Consider the following 19,383-nt stretch of genomic DNA (forward strand, 5'->3'; position numbering starts at 1 on the left):
CCAAACTTGAACAACTTGGTAATTCATTTTTTTCTAGAAAGCTCGTCTATATCATTTATGACTCCATGTGCAGGAGAGAGACGGCGATGACACCATTGTCACGTACAACGTGTTGTCACATCATTTGCTATCGCGTCGTTAACAATCATCACCAATCACACGTCAGGCACGTAACGAGGGATGCGTTTGGTCGAAGTAAAAGTTACAAACGGTTTTTATTATCAATGAGTACACGTAGCAGTGAGCACACCTACAGCAGCGATTCCTTGCTGGGAAATTTTACACGTTTCTTTTGTATCAAGTAGCAAATTTGCTTCTTTTGCATTAACACGCGCTAGATTTGATACATTTTTAACAAATTTCCGTAGTTGTATTTTTATCGCTCAATTCAAATCAGTCCCATCCTTTTACAACTGATCGAAGAACATCGACTCTTACCTAAAGGTTATTTCTTTCTGTAGCAAGAAAATGGCTCGTCCACTTACGGAGACTAGATGCGAGGTAAGTCAACTTCCCTTTTAATGTTTAAGTATTTTCGCATTTTCTGGATAATCTTTTTGAATAAGATCTTTTGCTTATAAAGTTTGAAAAAAAAAAAAAAAAAAAATACGCAAGGTAATATCCTACAGTGTCTACTTTGATGAATATACGGATGATAGGTTCAATATTGCAAAATAACTCGAAAATTGGCTTTTTTCGGATTTCTTCAACCATCTGGACTAGTATTGGTTTCAGAGCAAAATGTTGGAAACAAAAGTCGTTTATCTGACGACTTTACATAAGGATTAGGCCTAAAAAAGTTTTTCCATTTCGTCGAAGGTTTAATGGCGCCTAATTAAAATTCATAAAAAATGTAGTAGAGAAAATGACTATAATCGCTGGGACACGCTACTATTAGATATTTGTCTACCCATTATCTGTCTCACTCCCTCTTGAACGACAGTAAATTAAATAATTATTATTATTCACACTCCATATTAGTACATATATCTTTTCCCTTTATAGCTGGTTAACAAAAAAAAAAAAAAAAAAAAAAAAAAAAACCACTTATCTATATACATGTAGTGCTTCCAAATTAGCGTTCAAAAATGTATAGATTAACAGTGTGGTATGCTTGTTTGTCCAAATTTCTTTCTAATTAGTCGAGTAGAAAAGTGAAACAATGTTTGAACGGTAATTTGGAAGTCCTATGTATAGATAAGTATTTTTTTTTATCTAATCTAAAAAATGGTTAAATTTCTATTAAAGCATAAAACAGTTCTGCAGCAAACTCACATAAGTCTTAAACATTTAAAACGAGGGGTTTTAAAAAAAAAGTTCCAAAATTTTTAGATTTTACACGTGCTTCCAGACACAATTTTCTGGGAAACCTTCGAATATTAGTCAGCTAAGACAGAAAATGTATATACATGGGAGATTAGTCACCAAAGCCCTCGCCAAAGCCTTCGAAAGAAAAACAATTCTAAATCATATTTTATACTTTTTTCTGGATTGACAAAATTTTTGTACAAAGTTCAAGGAATACGTAACAAAGTTAGAAGTTAGTTTAAAATTGCAGGAACAATATTGACAGTGGACGAACAATTTAAATGAAGTTGGAAAATTTCCATGCTACTTGTGGCGATAAAAAACTATACTGTGTCTGGCGTAAACTCTAAAATTCATGCATTGTATGAAATTTCGATTGGGCACACAATCAAGAGATTTCTAAGAGTGCACAGTGGAACATAACAACGACGCATAGTCAAATATTTAGCTGTATCAAATAATAGCTGTAATCGTAGTTACAATTACATACAATTGTACTTTTAATTGATCTGTAGAGTAGTTATAAAGACTGAAAATTTTTAGCTATTTACTGTACATAGGTGTTTCCAGCTTTAGATTTTTTTGCGAATTGTAAAGAAGAAATGGTAGTTTTCGTATACCTTGGGCATTTTTGAGGGTCGGGTGTGCCCTCGGTGGGAACAATAGGGTTTGCTGCTAGTGCACATCCAACCAGGGCGAGCACAAGGAGTCCTGGCGCCGGAATTAATATTCAAGCCAAAAGTACGCCCGTGGGTGGGAAGTAGTTTTTTCATTATTAGCAGTTCATTAGCTGGTTAAACTATTTTACCTTTTTGTTAATATTATTTCCAAAGTATTTGTCATGATACATTTTTTCATTTTTTAACGATTCCTAAGATCTGTTGAGTTTCGTTGTAGAATGTGTCGTCCCGAAAGCACATCTGGACTTTCGGAAATGATCGTCCTTACATAGTAACTGAACGGATTCTTCACCGCTTGACGGGAGAGATACTTAGAGGCTTGGCCACCTAGCGAGCAGAGTTTAAAGAGTGGTGTGCGAGACGCCACAGATCAATTATAATTGTACAAAAATTTTTAAATATTTTAAAAAGTGAACTACGTCAAGCTATTCGAACCTCAATTGAAAGATAAAATCTCAAATTATTTTTGAAAAGTCCAAGTGTGGATGATACTTTTATTGAATAAAAATTTTTTTTTGCTCTCTAAATTTGAAATAGTGAAAATTTAACTATTTGCGAAGGTGAACAACATTTTCACTGGCGAAATAGTGAGAAATCAGAGTTGCTTATTTGTACCCGTCGATATAAATTTTAATTCTAATTATTTAATTATAATTCAACTAGCAATCTTGATTCAAATAAAAATAATTGTACAACCCTCATACATTATTTCAAGTGATACTAATAACAAGTTAATCAACGAATTTAAATAGTGGAAGTTTAACTTGGTAGAAATAGTGAATATTCACTATTTCGCAGTGAAAACCACTATTTTACAGTGAATATTCACTAGTTCAAATAAGTTATAAGTATACAACTTTGAAATAGTGAAATCGTCCGTTTCACTGCTGAAATAGTGTATATTCAAAAGGTCCCATTTAAATCGGTTGTGTTCTCCCATTTTTCTAGTTATTAGTTTTTTCCGGCTTATTTACTGGATTATTTATAACAAAATTAACCGTCAGTGTGGGTGCCCTAAATTGTATCTTCGACAAAAAAAAAAACCAACATAAATACGTTGATTTCCACAATATTTTTAGGTGATTCATTCAATAACCCCAACTAAAACTAAACTTACAGTTATTTATTAAAATTACAAAGAATTAGTTATACTGTCATTTTATTTTATATTTTTAAATTTACAATCAGTCACCTCGTAAGAAATTTTATTTTAATTTTACAAAAAAAATAACCAAGATATTTTACTTAATCTCATCCATCGTATTTAGAGACATGGACAATGTTCTTAAATTACAATTACTGAATGAGAGAAAAATAAAAAAAAAACTATAAAAATGCACATTAATTTGGCTAGCTGGACAACAGATGAACTTGATTAAATTAATTATATGACATAAGGGTTCCCTTTAATGGGATACAACGCTATGAATAAGTTGTTACTTCACGAAAAACTTCTACTTTTCGAGATTCTATAATATTGGAAGTTTATTATTGACTACAGTATTTTTTAAAGGAAAATAAATTAAAACTCGCACTCTGTGTCAGCAATATTACAAGTACTAAGTATCATATACGAGTCATTTTACGAACACCAGAGTATTTCACAGGCTGAATGGAGTTAAAAGTAAAAAGAAATTTTTAATATTTCCCATTTTAATCTTTGTATTGTTATTGACCAAAACAAGGAATCGTTTTATTCGCTGCGCTGGAAAAAAATTTTCAATTAGTATTTCAATTGGTAGCGTTACGGGCTTTGAGAAAATCGTCGTACAATCAAGATCATTATATGTATTTCCGAGTCGATAACTAAACACTTCGCGAAGATACTGAATTGAAAAGCGTTACATATGAACTCTACATTTAATTTTGGAAAGCCTGGAAAATTTTGGAAAAATTGGAAAAATTGTTGCCATGAACGGTACTTTTGAAAAATACATGATGTCTTAATTAGAGCACCCAAACACAATTGCGAGCATTTGAAAGATTAATTTTTCCGGAAATTTTGGACTCATCATTTATTTGGAGCCACTGATTACTATAACATACAATTTTTATAAAAGTAGTTGTTTTAAAAACACACAAAACTAATACTGAGATGGAAGATTTTGATATTTTTCTGCATACCATCGCCGAAAGTGCTTCATATCTGCCCTGCTCCAAAACAGATAATCAGCTCTTTCAGCGAGGGTATGCAGAAAAATAGTATACGCACAACGTTCGGAGGTTAAGAAATGCCCTAGATTTTACGTTATCCACGTTTATTCACGTGAAATCCAAGACATTCTTAACCTCGCTCATTAGGTGCATAATATACTATTATGGCGTAAAGAAATTGTAAAGCCATATTACTTTACAATTTTGAACTAGGACACAGACTATAACGTAAGTAATAATAATAATAATAATAATAATAATAATAATAATAATAGTAATAATAATAACAATAATAATAAAGTCTCTTTTATATTATAAAAAATCAATGCTTTTTAATAATCTAGTTGATTTCTATTGCAACTTTAACAAAAAAAATCGTCTATTACTTTAATAAACGTCATTGCTCCGTGGCTACCTTACGCCCCTCGGAGGATGAAAATTACTATTTATTTTACTGGGACATACACAATTCTTTTTTTATATGTCATAAAATATAAACAAAGAAATCAAAAAGAACCAGTGAGTTAATTTTTGCGAGTCAATTTTGTAAAAGCATAGTTATGTTTATTTTTACTATGCACTTTTTACTTTATCTCCATTTCTAATGACAAAAAATCCTTGCTGTTTAAACATGGTATGTAAAGTTAAATAAGTAAACACGATTTAAATTTATATTTTTGTTAACAAATTAAAAGTCTCCGTTATTAAAAATTGTATTCAAAAAGTAATCCAAGTAAACCAAAAGTGCAGAACAAAATAGAAGGTTTGATAAAATGCAATGAATCACAAAATTGAATAGAACATACGTAATATTTTAAATACCTGTTTATTTTGTTAAAAAAATTTTTTTTTAATTTTATTATTTTCTAAACTGAAATGTTTATCAAATGTTCAATGCCCACTTGAAATTTTGTGGTGAATTTCAAAATGTACGTCACGGCCATTAAAACAAAATTATTTTCAATTTTTTTTTAATTTTTTTGTTTTTTATTGATGAATTAAAAACTATTATTCATTTGCATAAACTAAACAGTAAAAATTTCCTTTAAATAAACTTTTAGGGAAGGTTAACGACATTATGAAGTTTAATATAAAATTATTGGTTTAATTTTTACTGTCAAGGAAGTAAGGCATCATTTCAGAGGATTTTTGTATTTTAAAATTTTGTAAGTAGGTGTCTTTAGACTTTGAAAACTATTCATCGCCATTAATCTGTTAGTTTAAAATTGTGTCTATAAAATATACCTGTTTCCTGGAGGTCTTTAATACAAGCTAGGCACAATAAAATTTCGGAATAGGAATGGGTAAACGGCTAAAAAGAAACTTATAAACTAACTAAAATTAAACTATGTAGAATTTATTATTTACACAAGCTATGGTTTGCTCGCTTATAAAGGGGTGGCCGTAAACTGACTGTCTGTGGTGCCCAGATTACTTCTTACATATAAGTCATTTAGTGCGGAAGTTCGAGAAAATTTAATATGGGCGATAATAGACAAGTATAGTACATTTAATTTCTGCTAATAACAACCTTTGGGTACATCACGTAATTATAAGTGTAGTAAATTCTCTACAGTATTGGTTGTGATTTGAGTATAAATATGTAGCAGATAAGAGAGGTGTAAGCTTAAGCAAAGTGATGTATCAAAGCTTAGAAATTTCTGTTATTATTTACTCTATGTAAGGTAGGCAAGAAAGTTAAAATTATAACAGGAGAAAGTATATTCTCATATGAATTCTCATATTCTTATGAATTCGGAGTATCCACAGCTCAGTGGTATGTCATATTCTTTTGATTGCAAAGATCGTATAGAGCTGATTTGCTGAGCATGAATTTAAAAAATTTTTTTATTTATTATGCTTTTTACGATTACAAGGATTTATTTTTTACATTTATTTGAGATTAATGATTTTTCAATTTATGATTTCGATGATTGTTTAAACGCAAATCGAACGAATTTCAACTGTAACTGTTAGTATCATACTCTGTTGTGCACGAAATGTATTTTTAACACAATAAGTTGTCAAAATAAATGAGTAACAATTTATTAAATATATAAGTGTACAAGTACACACATAAATATAGTTACAAATTAGTGACAAAAGATTGCCATGTAATCTTACTAATAAAGTGTTGTATAAAAAATTCGGAACTACACTGAAATAAATTTGGTCAGTCAGAGCTACCAACTGTCAGTTGTATCAAAGTTGAACAACTATGATCCCGAATTTTAACCACGAGTGGGTGGCGCATCTTTCCCCTAAAATTATATGTCGATAGCAGTGTCGCAGTGAGCTGTTTACTGGACCATGCACTCGTGGAGTGTTGTGTATATAGAGATTCATTAACCGTCAATGAATGTATCATTCTGTGATTCACCAGTTTATATACATGTAGTTTTCTAAACTTCCTGCTATTATATCATAAAAAATCAAGCAGTACAGAAGGGATAAAGCGTGGCATTATGTGTTTGTATTTAACATAGCCTTAATTTTGAAGATTATTTTAAATACGTATATGTAGGAAAAAATATTTAAATAAGTAGTATTTTACTGTAGTTATTTATTTTGATTCAACATTAAATATGGACAACAAGATAAGATTAAAAAATTATCATGCACTTTTGCCAACTTTACAATATTAAATACACTTAAAATCTACACTTACAAATTAATCATGACGAGGTACGATAATATATAGTATTTGTTTCCTTTTTTTTATTGATGAAAGTGGACTGATTCTTAAAATTTTATTAATCTGTCTCAATGCTTTCTTAGTATTACAAAAATCATCACGTAATTCCGATATTTGGTATGCATGCAAATGTTTGTTAAACTGGTCAACTGAAAAAACAATTGCTAAGGTATAACAGTATATTACATCACGAGGCCGCAAAGTAGCTGATAAGTGTATATTGTGAGAAATAAATGAATTATATCATTAATAAAATTATTAAAGGGTGAAGCAAACAATAAAAATGTGGTGGACAGTTTTAAATCACGGTGACTCGAGCTTGTCCCATAATAAAACTCTTTAAGAAAAGGATATAGCATCAGTAGTCGTAAAAATACTTACTGAAGAAGAATCTTAACAAACAAACTTATTTTTAAATTTACCAACATCTTATTTTTTTACTTTCAGAAGTACCTAGGCTACAGCTGTGATCTCGGTGGTTGGCGAAACCTCTGACAGATGTATTTTTGGAAAAAAGTTTATCATTTAGTTCGACAGTAAGAAACCGAAGTCGCCGATGCTCAATCTAAAATCTTGAATGTGCCAATCATCAGAAGATAAAAGAGGATAGCGGCGAAAAAAATACAAAGAGCATCGATTTACTGGTAAATGTGCCCGCAGACAAGTCTGTACCTGTAACTCGCAGCTCAGTTACCAAAAAGAGCATCAATAAAAAAGTTGTACCCCAAGAGTCAGCGCCAGTAAAACAGCTTAGAAAAAGAAAATGCACTATGCCTGTCAGAGAAAAAAAAAGAAAAAATGTCAAAGACCATAATGACCTTGAGCATGCTGAAATCAGAGATTAGTAATTTTTGTTACCAGAGAAGTTTGGAGATAATTTAATTATCTTACAAGGTATGTGATCGAAAAAATCACGTTTATCTAAATATGTAAAGTAAATTAGACTTAAATTTTTGAACAACGTACAACTCTTTTTTTCAGGTGTCAAATGTCAAATGCCATCTTGTGAATTTTTCATCTGAACTGATTACAGAAGTAAGTTACTTTATTTGTTCGAATTTTTGAATTTAGTCTAATTATTTTTATACTTATTTAAGGTTCTATTCTATTTAAAGTTAAATTACGTAACGTAAAAATAGTATTAAGTTAATTTATGCTTTACGTTTAAGTAGTATTGAACTACATTTCTGATGTAAGTGATCGCGATGTTTTTTCAAGTAATTTTACTGAAAATTACTCATGAAAGAAGATGTACGTAATTGAAAAATTTTTAAGCTTCTATGAATAATAATCAGTTTATTGGTTTAGTTGTACAATGCGAACCACCGATGAATGAGCTGCGTTTTCAATTTGTTTCTAGTCAATAATCAAATTATCTGAATCTTCTATACGAGGGGCTACGCATGAGTATGTACGCTCTAATTGTGGCTCTTGTATGGTATGACAATATCCCTACAGGCTTAAGTGCTTAATTGTTTTTTCACAATTGTAACTATTTGTAATTCCAAGTTGTAATTGAGATTCATCCGTCATTCAAAGTAGATTAGTTTTTGTAACATGAGACGTGAAAAAATAGATCTAAAAAACACTTAATTGTAACTTGAATTTTAACAACAACATAGGTTCTAACGTGACCAGATTTTTGGATATGCTACTTTCGAATACCTAGATTCAAAGGAAAAATTTTTTTACCACATCCCTGCCAAAAGACAAAGTTTTTCTCTAATTTTTAGGGTGAAAGAATCACATTTCTCCTAGATAAACCTCGTATTCTTTGCTCCTGGAAAAGTTTTAGCCACAATCTCCGTGTTTGCTAGCCCGCGTACGGCTTCGTATTTCAACGGAGAAAGGTAAAGAATCTCAAACGTTACACAGCACAACAGTACGGTATCAATTCGACTCCCTGCCATGGTGTTTGCTTCCCTCGATCGCCTCCAGCTCGGGAGAGAATGTCGTATTTTCATTTCTAGTGGCATACTATGTACTAGCTCGATTAAAATCTGCAGTTTTCAAAGAGAAAATCGGTGAAGAACAACGGCGATGAGAGTGAATCTCCAGCTTATCAGCTTCTTGCGCAGGAATAGTTTCAGCACTGACCTCAATGTGGCCAAAAATCTTACCCACCTAGTACTAAATCCAATAAACTTGAATACGAGCTCTTGCGCGTCTAAACCCTGTACCATGAGTGCTTTATTTCCATAACCCCGTTTCTCAAAGGATTTTAAGCCAATGACTAGGTGCATGGACTTTAATTTAAAAATAATTTACTTAACTGTAAGCAATAAATAAGCTTACGGTACAGTTAGTAAATTACGTACGAGTTTACAAATCAAGACTTTGATTTACGAACCAAGAAATGTAGTGAGGTTCGTAAAAAAGCTTTTTTAAAAAAATTTCGTATACAATTTTTTCTCTTAAGAACCCAAAATCAAGTGGCAAAAGTGCTGTTTTGAGGTTAGAAGGCGAAAAAACATTATTCATAACTTGCTAATTACTTCAGTGGCATTAGTATGGTAAAATCAAGAATTAACTGTAGAAACTACTTGATTAGCACATACATCAAAATAACTAACAAATAATTCTTATTATTAAGCTCCTAAGACCCTCAACTCCTTTACCCCGAACAGCGTTTACCCCTTAGTCTATATATACTACGAGAGAATCATTGGTAATGTGGCGAGCATTGATAATACTGCATGTTATTAGCATTTAACAAAAAAAAATTATAATGCGTTGTAAATATATATATACACTCAGTTCATTTGTTAACCGATTGAATTACATGCTTTAGTGTGTTATCTTCAAATTGTATAATATCAACAATACATTGGTGCCACCAAATCCAGATTCATGCTTTACAATGCTGTTAATTGCTCTACTTCTAAACTATAATGTTGAGGAGTAGAATCAAATGGTACCAAGCTAGCACAAAGGCATCTACGATAAGTTTCAGTGGGTCTGGTTAATAGAAGAGCACCAGCCTCATTGATTTCTCGAAGAAGTTCAGTCTGCTCAGTTCAGGTGATCCAAAAAATAAACTTGTTTTGTTATACCCAACCACTCTAATCTTAGGGAATTCGGACAAAATAACTCATCTTGGGAGTGAGGGCCCTTGTTAGGAAACTCCTGTAACGTTTTGCTCTTGTATGAGCATAAGATGATCTCTTGGGGCTTCTTTTTTTCGCGTCTTGTAACACAAGATGCTATCAGGATTCAGAAATTTATCCATTGTGGACGGTATCCATCCCTTATACCACTGATCCAAATCAAATGACAGTTTTCGCTCTTGAGTCCCGATGAGTAATAAGTCATCTTTGCCCTGGCGTAAACTTACATCAGACTGGTCACGATTACCTCGTTCAATAGCAACCAGGCTGCGCTCTCGTTCATTATGTTCTAGTCTGAGCACAAATTTCAAAATTTGATCCGACTTTAAGTTGAAGTACTAACTCGAGTTATCACCCAACTTGTCATTTATCTTGTTTTCAAAAACCAACAAAAACATACTCAGCTCTGCCACAAAGTGTGGCGCATCACCCTATAATCATATATTCTATAATTATTTAATAGAGATCAACTGTCAGAACTGAAGAAAAAAAAGAATTGTGTTAACTGACAAACGGTCCATAAGAAATAGAAAGGCTTAGGGTTATCCGAAGGTTCGAGAAAATCAATCTGAGTAATGTATGCATTCTTGTCAACAATTGGACTTACCCAAGCAATACCCCCGTCAAGCTGCCAGATTATCACTCGATCTGAACAACCAGTCATAAGACACCCGATTTTCGTTGAACAATGTAGGACTGTATAGACTTTCATCGTAAAGTGGTGTAGTCTCAAAATCTTTTCTGTCAAAGCCTATGTCCTGTTTGATTTCTGAAAATTAGGACATTTACTTTTGTCAAAAACCAATACAGTTGTTCTTGAGAAAAAAGTCTCCGACTCACCTTTACTCAACAAATTATAAGCTAAAAATGTAAATTCTTCTTTACACCTTTTCTAGTGTTTTACTGCCAGAGAGGAAATTGTATTAATGAATTTGAAGGGTGAAGTAACAGGCTTTTCATCATCACTTGATTTTGACCAGAAATTACTATTAATATCAATTACAATATGTTGTAAATTTCTAAGAGCAACAAAAATCAGCCCATAATTATCTGGCAAAGCTGTGTTCGGCCTTTTCTTATCGAAATTTTTCCACTCTTCTCCTCCATGGATTACACGTGCTTTTTTAACACTTTTAACATAAATTAACAATCCATCACGTGTGTATACATTGTAATCCTGTTTGGCCGCTTGCGTAACAAATTTGGCAAATTGGCTGATTGGTTAGTCTATATCAATTAGCTGCCGTACGGCCTGTTTTCGCGCATATCTGCCACAATTGCCGCTGTGTGCATTCCTGCTTGGTATGGTTTGATTTGCGGCATATAGCGAATCTTTCAGCATACTGCATTTATTGGCAGCTGTCACACTGCCTTTGTACCTGGAAATAAAAAGGGGGGGGGGTACGCAGGAAGTGGATTGCCTCGTCTCGTACGTCCTCCGGGTCCCTCGTCTTCTTGGATTCTGCTCCTGAAAAGGGGAGTTTGTACGGGATTTCTCCTCTCGTTCTACCGAGAGGAAATAATTTTGGGAAATGCTACCGTGTCAAGTAAGGAAATTGTTTATTGCACTCTCCACACGGCTCTACACAACTCCTCGACGGCGCTACAGCGGTTCCGCCTCGCCGCGCGAACCGCGAGCGCACGTTCGGGGTCCTGAGACCAGGAGGGGCCGCTGCCCTAACGCTCCTAGCCACGTCACGCACGCCTACACACGCGCACCCTCACACGTAACCTATCGTCCCTGTCCTTTTTCCCGCCCACTACACACCTGCTCTCTACTATCGCGCCCGTTTCTTCTCGTCCCTTGGCAACCTTTCTCACCCTGTCTTTCTCTCTCTTTCTCACACTATCACTGTCCCTCGTTAACCTGCTCCTTATCCCCCTCAGTCCCTAGTCCCGGTCTTCTCTCCCTCTCGTCCTTTCTGCACACCTAGAGTGGAAAACGCGCGAACACCCCCAAGATTCGGCACTCCCGAGCATGCACCCGCGACTTCCCGTAACCTGGCTCTTTCTCTCTCTCTCTCTCTCTCAGTCCTCTGTATACTCCGGGACTTAGTCCCGGAGGTCTACCGGCGCTCGCGAGCCCTAGCACGACGCACAAAAAGAACGGAGGAAAAACACGCTACCTTTCGGCTCTCTGACTCGCGACAACGGCGTATGGCGTCCGGCTGGGCCTCGGGCTGCTGGTGAGTCTGTGAAGCTGACGGTGGCGGTCCTACTCCCTCTACCTCGTCCTGTAGCCGCTCTGCTTCTCGTCTTCTCTCTCTCTCTCGTCCTGCAGTCGCTCTGCTTCTTGTCCTGGGTCTTCTCCTGCGGTGATGATCTCCGACGACGGGGACACAGCAGCTTCCTCTTCTCTCTCTCTATCTCTTGATCTGCCACAACTTTCTCTCGCACTTTCTCTCTCTCTCTCTCTCTCTCGCTCACAAATCTGGCTAATACGCGCGCGAAGGCTCTCGACTCGAGACTAACTCTCCGTTCCCTTGCAACTACAGCGCGTACCTCTCGACTTTTTCTTTCCTTCTTTCTCTCTCTCATACCCGAGGGCCACCGCCGCGACCCGAACAGTCGTGCGCGCGCTCACGCGTATTCTTCTCGCCACTGTTGCTACTGTGTCCCGTCGTCGCATCGTCCTCTTCTTCTTCTTTTCCGGGAGCTAAAACAAAAGAAGAATTCCGGGAAGGTAAGTCTTTGCCGGTGATGTCATACGCGTTGCGGCAGCGAGAGCGACATGAGCCGGGAGGCTCAATTTGCCTCGTTACAAACCCTCCTTCCCTAGGCTAGAGCACTTCCAGCTGCTCGAAAGCCGATCTGATTCGCTCTGTCTCTCTCTCTGACGCAGCACTATAAAAATGGAAAGAAGATGGAAAAATACTTACGTTGGCCTCGCGGCCCAGAGTCCAGATGCTCCGCAGCGGTGGCCTCTTCCTGGGTGGTCCCTCTCTGGTCCATGGTGTCCTCTCCCCCCCGCTGGATGATCTTCAACTGTAGTTGTCCGCTAGTCCTTTGGTCCTTGAGTGAGTCCTGGGGGTTTAACCTCAATTCGCGTCCGGTGGTCCTACTCCTATCCTGCCATCTACTCCCTTAGTCCTTTGTCCTCTCCCCCCCTGTCCTAGTCCGTTGTCCGTTTCGTCCGGGTGGAGGCCCCAGGCCTACTCATCGCGTTCCGCTTGGAACACCCTACGGAGCACCAGCTCCCGCAAGTCCTGAGAATAGTCTTGAAGACTCCCCCAGACGCGCTCTACCTGATTCACCCGCTCCCGAGTCCAGCTAGGGTGGTCCTGAGCCCGTTGCGCCCTATCCCTTTTCAGCTGACGTTCAGCAAGCGGGCGGCTCGGGGATATCACCTGAGAGAGCTGCACGGTGGTAGACACCAGAGCTACATCCCGGTGTCGCCCCTCTCTGGTATTGCGGTTTAGGGCTCCATGCCGTGGGGCCCCCCGCAAGAGGTCTCGTGCGTCCTCGACGGAGCGATCTCGGAGGTTCGTCGCCTGGCTCCAAATGTTCCGTCCATGGCTTTGGGGCAGGCGATCATTTGGATCTCCAATCGGGGTAGAGGTTCTCCCCCATAGGTCCTCGGCTCTGGGCGAGGGGGCGGAGTCCCGTTGCCTTTCCCGGTACCGCACATAGCCGGTGTCGCAGCGAGGACATTCGGGCGCGCTCAAGCCCAATCTACCGCAGTTAATGCAGTGGGTGTTGGCTTTGGGCTTGGGACACGCCTTGGCTCGATGTCCCGGCTGCCAACAGTTAAAGCAGGCTCGAGGAGGGGGGTCTAGAGCGGGGTCAGTTTGGATGGGTCGCAATCCCGAGAACAACACCCCCGTGGTGCGAGGCCGGCGTTCACCTTCGGGGGCGGGATGCGCCTGTTGCGACGTGACCGGGTTGTTCTTGGGCCGGATTGGGGCACCCGCCTTCGACTGATGATCTACGAAATCAGCTTCTGGAGTTGCCGCCACGTAGTCCTCCAGTCGCAAGATTCTCCCACTGGGATTTGGGGGTCGTTTGTTGGGGTGGGTGCGGCCTTCCCGGCGCAGCCGTCGGGCCTTCTTTGGGCGTCCTCCTCCCACGCCATTGTCTCCAGGCTCATGGTTCTCCTCAGAGGAGCTTCCTCGACCAGCGGCCCACCCCGCTTGACCTTCAGGGCCTCCCAGGCTGGTTATAGTCTGGGGGTTCCACGAGCTCTGGATGGGTACGTATCGCTGTCGAGAAGCCGGCGGCTGGACCATCTGGTCATCAGGGCTGGTGCGGCTACCGGCGACGCCCCAGGGTCAAGTAATGGGGGTCCTCTCGCCAACCATCTCTGGGTCCTCGCGGTTCCCAAGGCGATGGCGGATCAGCTCCGCATGCAGCCGTCCTTGAAGTTCCGCCTTCCTTAGGCTTTCTTGACGCTTCTCTCTCTCCTCCAATCGTCTCACCTCCTCTCTCCATCGATCTCCTCGAAGAGAAGGCAGGGGGTTGGCTCCTTCGGTCCGTCCCGGCATCTCCACGTCTGCCAAAAGAGGTAAGGGCGCACCGGGAGATTCTACCTCCATGGGCATCTCTACCAGGCGCTCAACCCCCTCTCTTAGCGTCAGACCTGAGAGAGCTTGAGTGGAAATGAGGGTGTCCTTAGTAGTCCGGGGTAGAGGTACCTTAAATGTGGGTTCGAGGGAAGGCTTCTCCAGCTCGTCCGTCGCCATCTCCTCGATCTCCGTGCGCTCCAATTCCCCCAGGGTCCAGAGCTTGTCCTCACTGTCTGACTGGAGCAGTTCATCCTCCTTTGACAGGGGAATCGGGTCCTGGGGAGCGGCACTGGGTGCCAAGGGGCGGTCCTTCGGCGATGAGGTAACGGTAGGGCTCGGAGGTAGTTCCTTGCGGCAACGTCTTGGGGGAAGAGTCAGCCCGGCCATGCTGGCCATGGCTGTTTGGGGGTCGACGAAGGTCGTGTGGGCCGAGTTGAGGGTCAAACCCGATCCTCCCTCCAGGGGCCTGACTCCCCGGTAGTGGCCCCGCAGTCGCTTTCCAACGTAGTGCACAAAAATCGTGGTCACGGCATCGAGGGAACCATAACTAACCGCGGTCCCAGCCGTTACATCAAAAATGACGAGCTGAACTCCCGCGGTACAGGCGATGGCTCCCAGAGCGTCGTCCGTCCATTACCGCTGTCGGGGTACGTTGGTCCAGCCCAGACGCTGCAAGGTACCCCCGATAACCGCGTCCACGCCTAGGCTCCTCGCTGACTCCCGCAGCGCGTGAAGCCCGCACTGACCATCGGAAGGCACCTCGATCAGCTCGTGCCTTGGGACCTCTACCTCCAGGAAAACGATACCTTTCGAAGCATCCCCTTCCAGGGAAAAGGGATCAGATGTCCTTGCCTCCTTGGCGGCCATGTCCGTTGAGGGTGGTCCTTCGGCTTCAATACCTGAAACTAAAAAAAGAAGATTAGTCTGATGACTAAGTAGGGTCCCTCCCCCCCGGTCCAGGTCTTGGGGACACTCCCCTAGGGGGAATGTATCGCTTCAACTCAGAGACATGAGCCTTGTTAACTTTTCTAGTGGGTCCTTGATCATCGCCTAAAATGTACACCGTCGGAGACTTGATCTCGACAATGGTATACGGTCCCTCATACTTGGGCGCGAGTTTTGCGGAGAACCTTTTAGCCGCATCCGAAAGGAGATGGGTGCGTCGCAGAACTAGCGTTCCTAAAGGAAAATGTATGTCCTTTTTGTCCTTATTGTACTGCCTCTCCTGTTTTTCCCGGGCCCGATCGGTATGTCTCGACACCAAGTCGCGTAACGCGTCAAGTCGTTTCATGCGGTCCTCCCAGTCCTTTGGATCGGCCCTTTTCACCAGCCTCGGTCCCTCGGCCTGGTTGCGCAGACTGTTTACAGGCTTAGGGTGTCGTCCGTAGTTCAGAAAGGCCGGCGAAACCTTGGTGGTTGCTTGCACGGCTGTGTTCATGGCGTGTCTGAATTCGGGTAACTGGGTGTCCCAATTACGATGGTTCTTGCCGACAAAAGCGGAGATAATCGATTTGAACGTCCGGATGCTTCGTTCGGTGGGGTCTGCTTGGGGATGATACGGGGGGGTGGTAACATGTTTTACCCCATAGTCCGCCAGAGTCTTATTTAGCAAGTCATTTTCAAATTCACGTCCATTGTCCGTGAATAGATAGTCCGGGGTTTCCCAGCGAAAGAGGACTAGCTCTTCGAACGCACGGGCGATCGACTTCCCATCAATCTTCCGCAGGGGTTTGACCTCTATCCACCTAGTGAAGAGGTCGTGAAACAGCACTACGTACTTGAATCCCTGCTTGCTTGGAGGGAACTCCATGCAGTCGGCTGCCACTACAGCCCATGGACGCTCCACTATACGGGTTCCCATTAGTCCCTGGGGTCCAGATTGCAGCACCTTATTTCGCTGGCACGTATCGCAACGGCGCACAAAGGTGTGCACGTCGTGATACATCCCCTTCCAGTAGTACTCGCGGGCGACTCGATCGTAAGTCTTTTCAGTCCCGAGATGTCCGGTGGAGGGCGTGCAATGGGATTCTTCCAGCACTTGCTCCTGATAGTCCTTCGGCACGACTAGTCGCCAACTTTCTTCCCGGAAGATTATTGTGTCCAGTAAGGGGTCCTTCCGGAACCGGTAGAGCCGTCCGTCCTCAACTCGCCAGTCCGGGAACTTCTCCAGGGTTTGGGCCACATCCCCCAACATCCGAGTATACCACGGATCCTCGAGAGTGGTGAAGCTTATGGCTCCCACCACCTCTTCTGGGTCCTCATATAGTCTGGAAAGAGCGTCCGGCACGTGGTTCAGCGCTCCCTTCCGATGGATCACCCTGAATGTCTATTGTTGTAGCTCCATTACCCAGCGAGCCACTCGTCCTGAGGGCTCAGCCAAGCCGAATAGCCATCTTAACGAGCTGTGGTCCGTTATAACGGTGAACTCATAACCTTCCAGGTAGGGCCTTAGTTTTTTAATGGCCCATACCACTGCCAGACACTCCTTCTCCGTGGTGGAGTAATTCTTCTCTGGCGGAGTCAGGGCGCGACTCGCGTACACCACGGGATGTTCGCCGTCTTCCCCTTCTTGGGTTAAGACGGCTCCGAGAGCATAGTCACTAGCGTCCGTTTGTAGAGTGAAGGGTTTGTTAAAGTCCGGGCGAGCCAACACGGGCGCTGTGGTCAAGGCCACTCTCAGTCCCTCAAAGGCCTCTTGCTGTTCGTCCCCCCATGTCCATTCTTGTCCTTTGCGCAGTAGGCGAGATAGCGGGACCTTCAAGTCCGAGTCCTTATCTATGAATCTCGAGTACCAGCCCACCATTCCTAAGAATCGCCGTAACTGTTTCACGTTGACAGGCGGAGGGTACTCGAGAATGGGCGCTACCTTGTCCGGGTCTGGCCTTAGTCCGTTTTTGTCCAGTAAAAATCCCAAATAGGTTATTTCCGACACACAGAATTCACACTTGCTAGGTTTTACCTCTAGTCCGGCCTGTCGTAATTTAGTAAGCACTAGCTCCAAGTAATGGAGATGCTCGTCAAAGGAGTCAGTACCAATAATAATATCGTCCAGGTACCCAAAAATGTGGGGTTGCAACTCTGGGCCAAAGAGTGCATCAATAAGACGTTGAAACGTCATCGGGGCATTTGTAAGTCCGAAGGGCATCCTCGTAAAGTGCCAGAGTCCCAAACCAGGCATGGCAAAGGCCGTATACCGTTGGCTCGACTTAGCCACGGGAACCTGGTAGTAAGCTTGCTTCAGATCGATCTTCGACAAGTACTTGGCCTTCCGCAGCCTGTCCAGTATTGAGTCCATGCTTGGGAGTAGATAGGCGTCCCGTTTAGTCACCTCATTCAGGTCTCGGTAGTCTATGCAGAATCTGTACGTGCCGTCCGGTTTCCTTATCATCACCGGGGCACTAGAGTAATCGCTTGAAGATCTCTCGATTATTCCTTCCCGGGCCAAGCGATCAACCTCGAGAGTCGCTATCTCCAGCATTTTTGGGGACATGCGGCGAAGTCGGTGTCTTATGGGTGTTGGATCCTCTACGTCTATGACGTGCTCCGTCAAGGAAGTCCGTCCCACCTCGTCCGGGAATTTTGCCAATGTGTGCGAGACAAGCTGGTCTACCCTTTCTCGTTCCTCGAGATTCAGCTCGTGGATGCCAGCACATTCAGCTACGACTTCGGGTAGCCTTGTCCGTTATTCTCCCTCGAATTCATACCATACCCCGTCCATTAGTCTCCAATGTCCTTGGGCCAGTCGAGTTTCAAGTTCAAACGCCCGTATAAAGTCCATTCCTAGGATCATGTCCTCTTTGATGTTGTCCACTACACGCAGGATAAGGGGTTTGGACACCCCGGCTAACTCCACGTTGAGTTCTAGCAGTCCGCATATGGGGGTAATACCACCATTCACATTTTCGGTCGCCAAATTAGTTGCAACTAACCGTGACTGGAATAACTTCGCTAGGCGGCTTCCGCCAATAGAAGATTGCGCGCCACTGTCAAACAGCGCTCGAAATGTTTGTCCTCCGAGCACGACGATCATATAGTTCCTGGCCTCGGCTCTTATGTCCTCTACGCGGATTACACGTACCGCCTCTTCCCGGTATTCGTTCGATAAGCCCTCCAGCTCGCTGCCCGATGTAGAGCCGGAGCTCTCGGCATCGGATGTATCTCCAGACTGAGTTAGCCCTCCGATGTGCTGGATATAGTGGTCCTTGTCCTCGTCCGTCCCGATCAAGTCCCATAACAACTCCTTCAACAGTACTGCGGGGGACGTGGATGCGTCTATCGAATCGAGTCCCCCGCCTTCCCGTTTCCCAATTTCTTCCTGGACTCCTCGCAATTCGGGCACGTCTTGAACGTGTACCCGGGGGTGTCGCAGTTCTGACAGCTGTCCGAGGTCCCGATAATCCTTGTTGGGCATTGGCGGGCCAAATGACCCTTCTCGCCGTATATAAAACATTGCACCAGGGGGCACTGGGCAGAGCGGTGTCCTACTCCACGACATAGGAAGCATGCTCCAAGAAACGAGCTATCGGATTCCTTGGCGCCGGATTGCGCGGCCGTTCCCGTCGCGGGGCTTGTCGCTGGCCTCCACGCAGGCTTGTTACTCCCATCCGGCTTGGTCGTTCTAGGGAATAGTCCTGGGGATTGTCGTTGGCGGTTGGCATGGGCTTGGGCCCTTAGAGCAGCCAATTGCGCATAGGCGTCTTCATCAACCGGGTTGAGTAATACGGTGGCCAAAAGCGCGTCCTGTTCTGAATTCAGGGTAATACTCCCCTGATAGTCCTCGTTCTCAATGTTACCGCTAGGTGGAGTTCGATTCAACCCCTCCAGTCGTTCAGTCACTTCAGTTATTTCCGATATCCTGGTACGTGGCGTTGGGTTCAGATAAGCCGCCCCCTGGACGTGCATGGTTTCCATGCCCGGGGGCGGGCGGTATCGTCCAT

Source organism: Copidosoma floridanum, unplaced genomic scaffold (assembly GCF_036245765.1).
Source record: "Copidosoma floridanum isolate Cflo_tuat_1 unplaced genomic scaffold, Cflo_Japanese_pri ptg000030l, whole genome shotgun sequence".
In the NCBI taxonomy this organism is placed as follows: Eukaryota; Metazoa; Arthropoda; class Insecta; order Hymenoptera; family Encyrtidae; genus Copidosoma; species Copidosoma floridanum.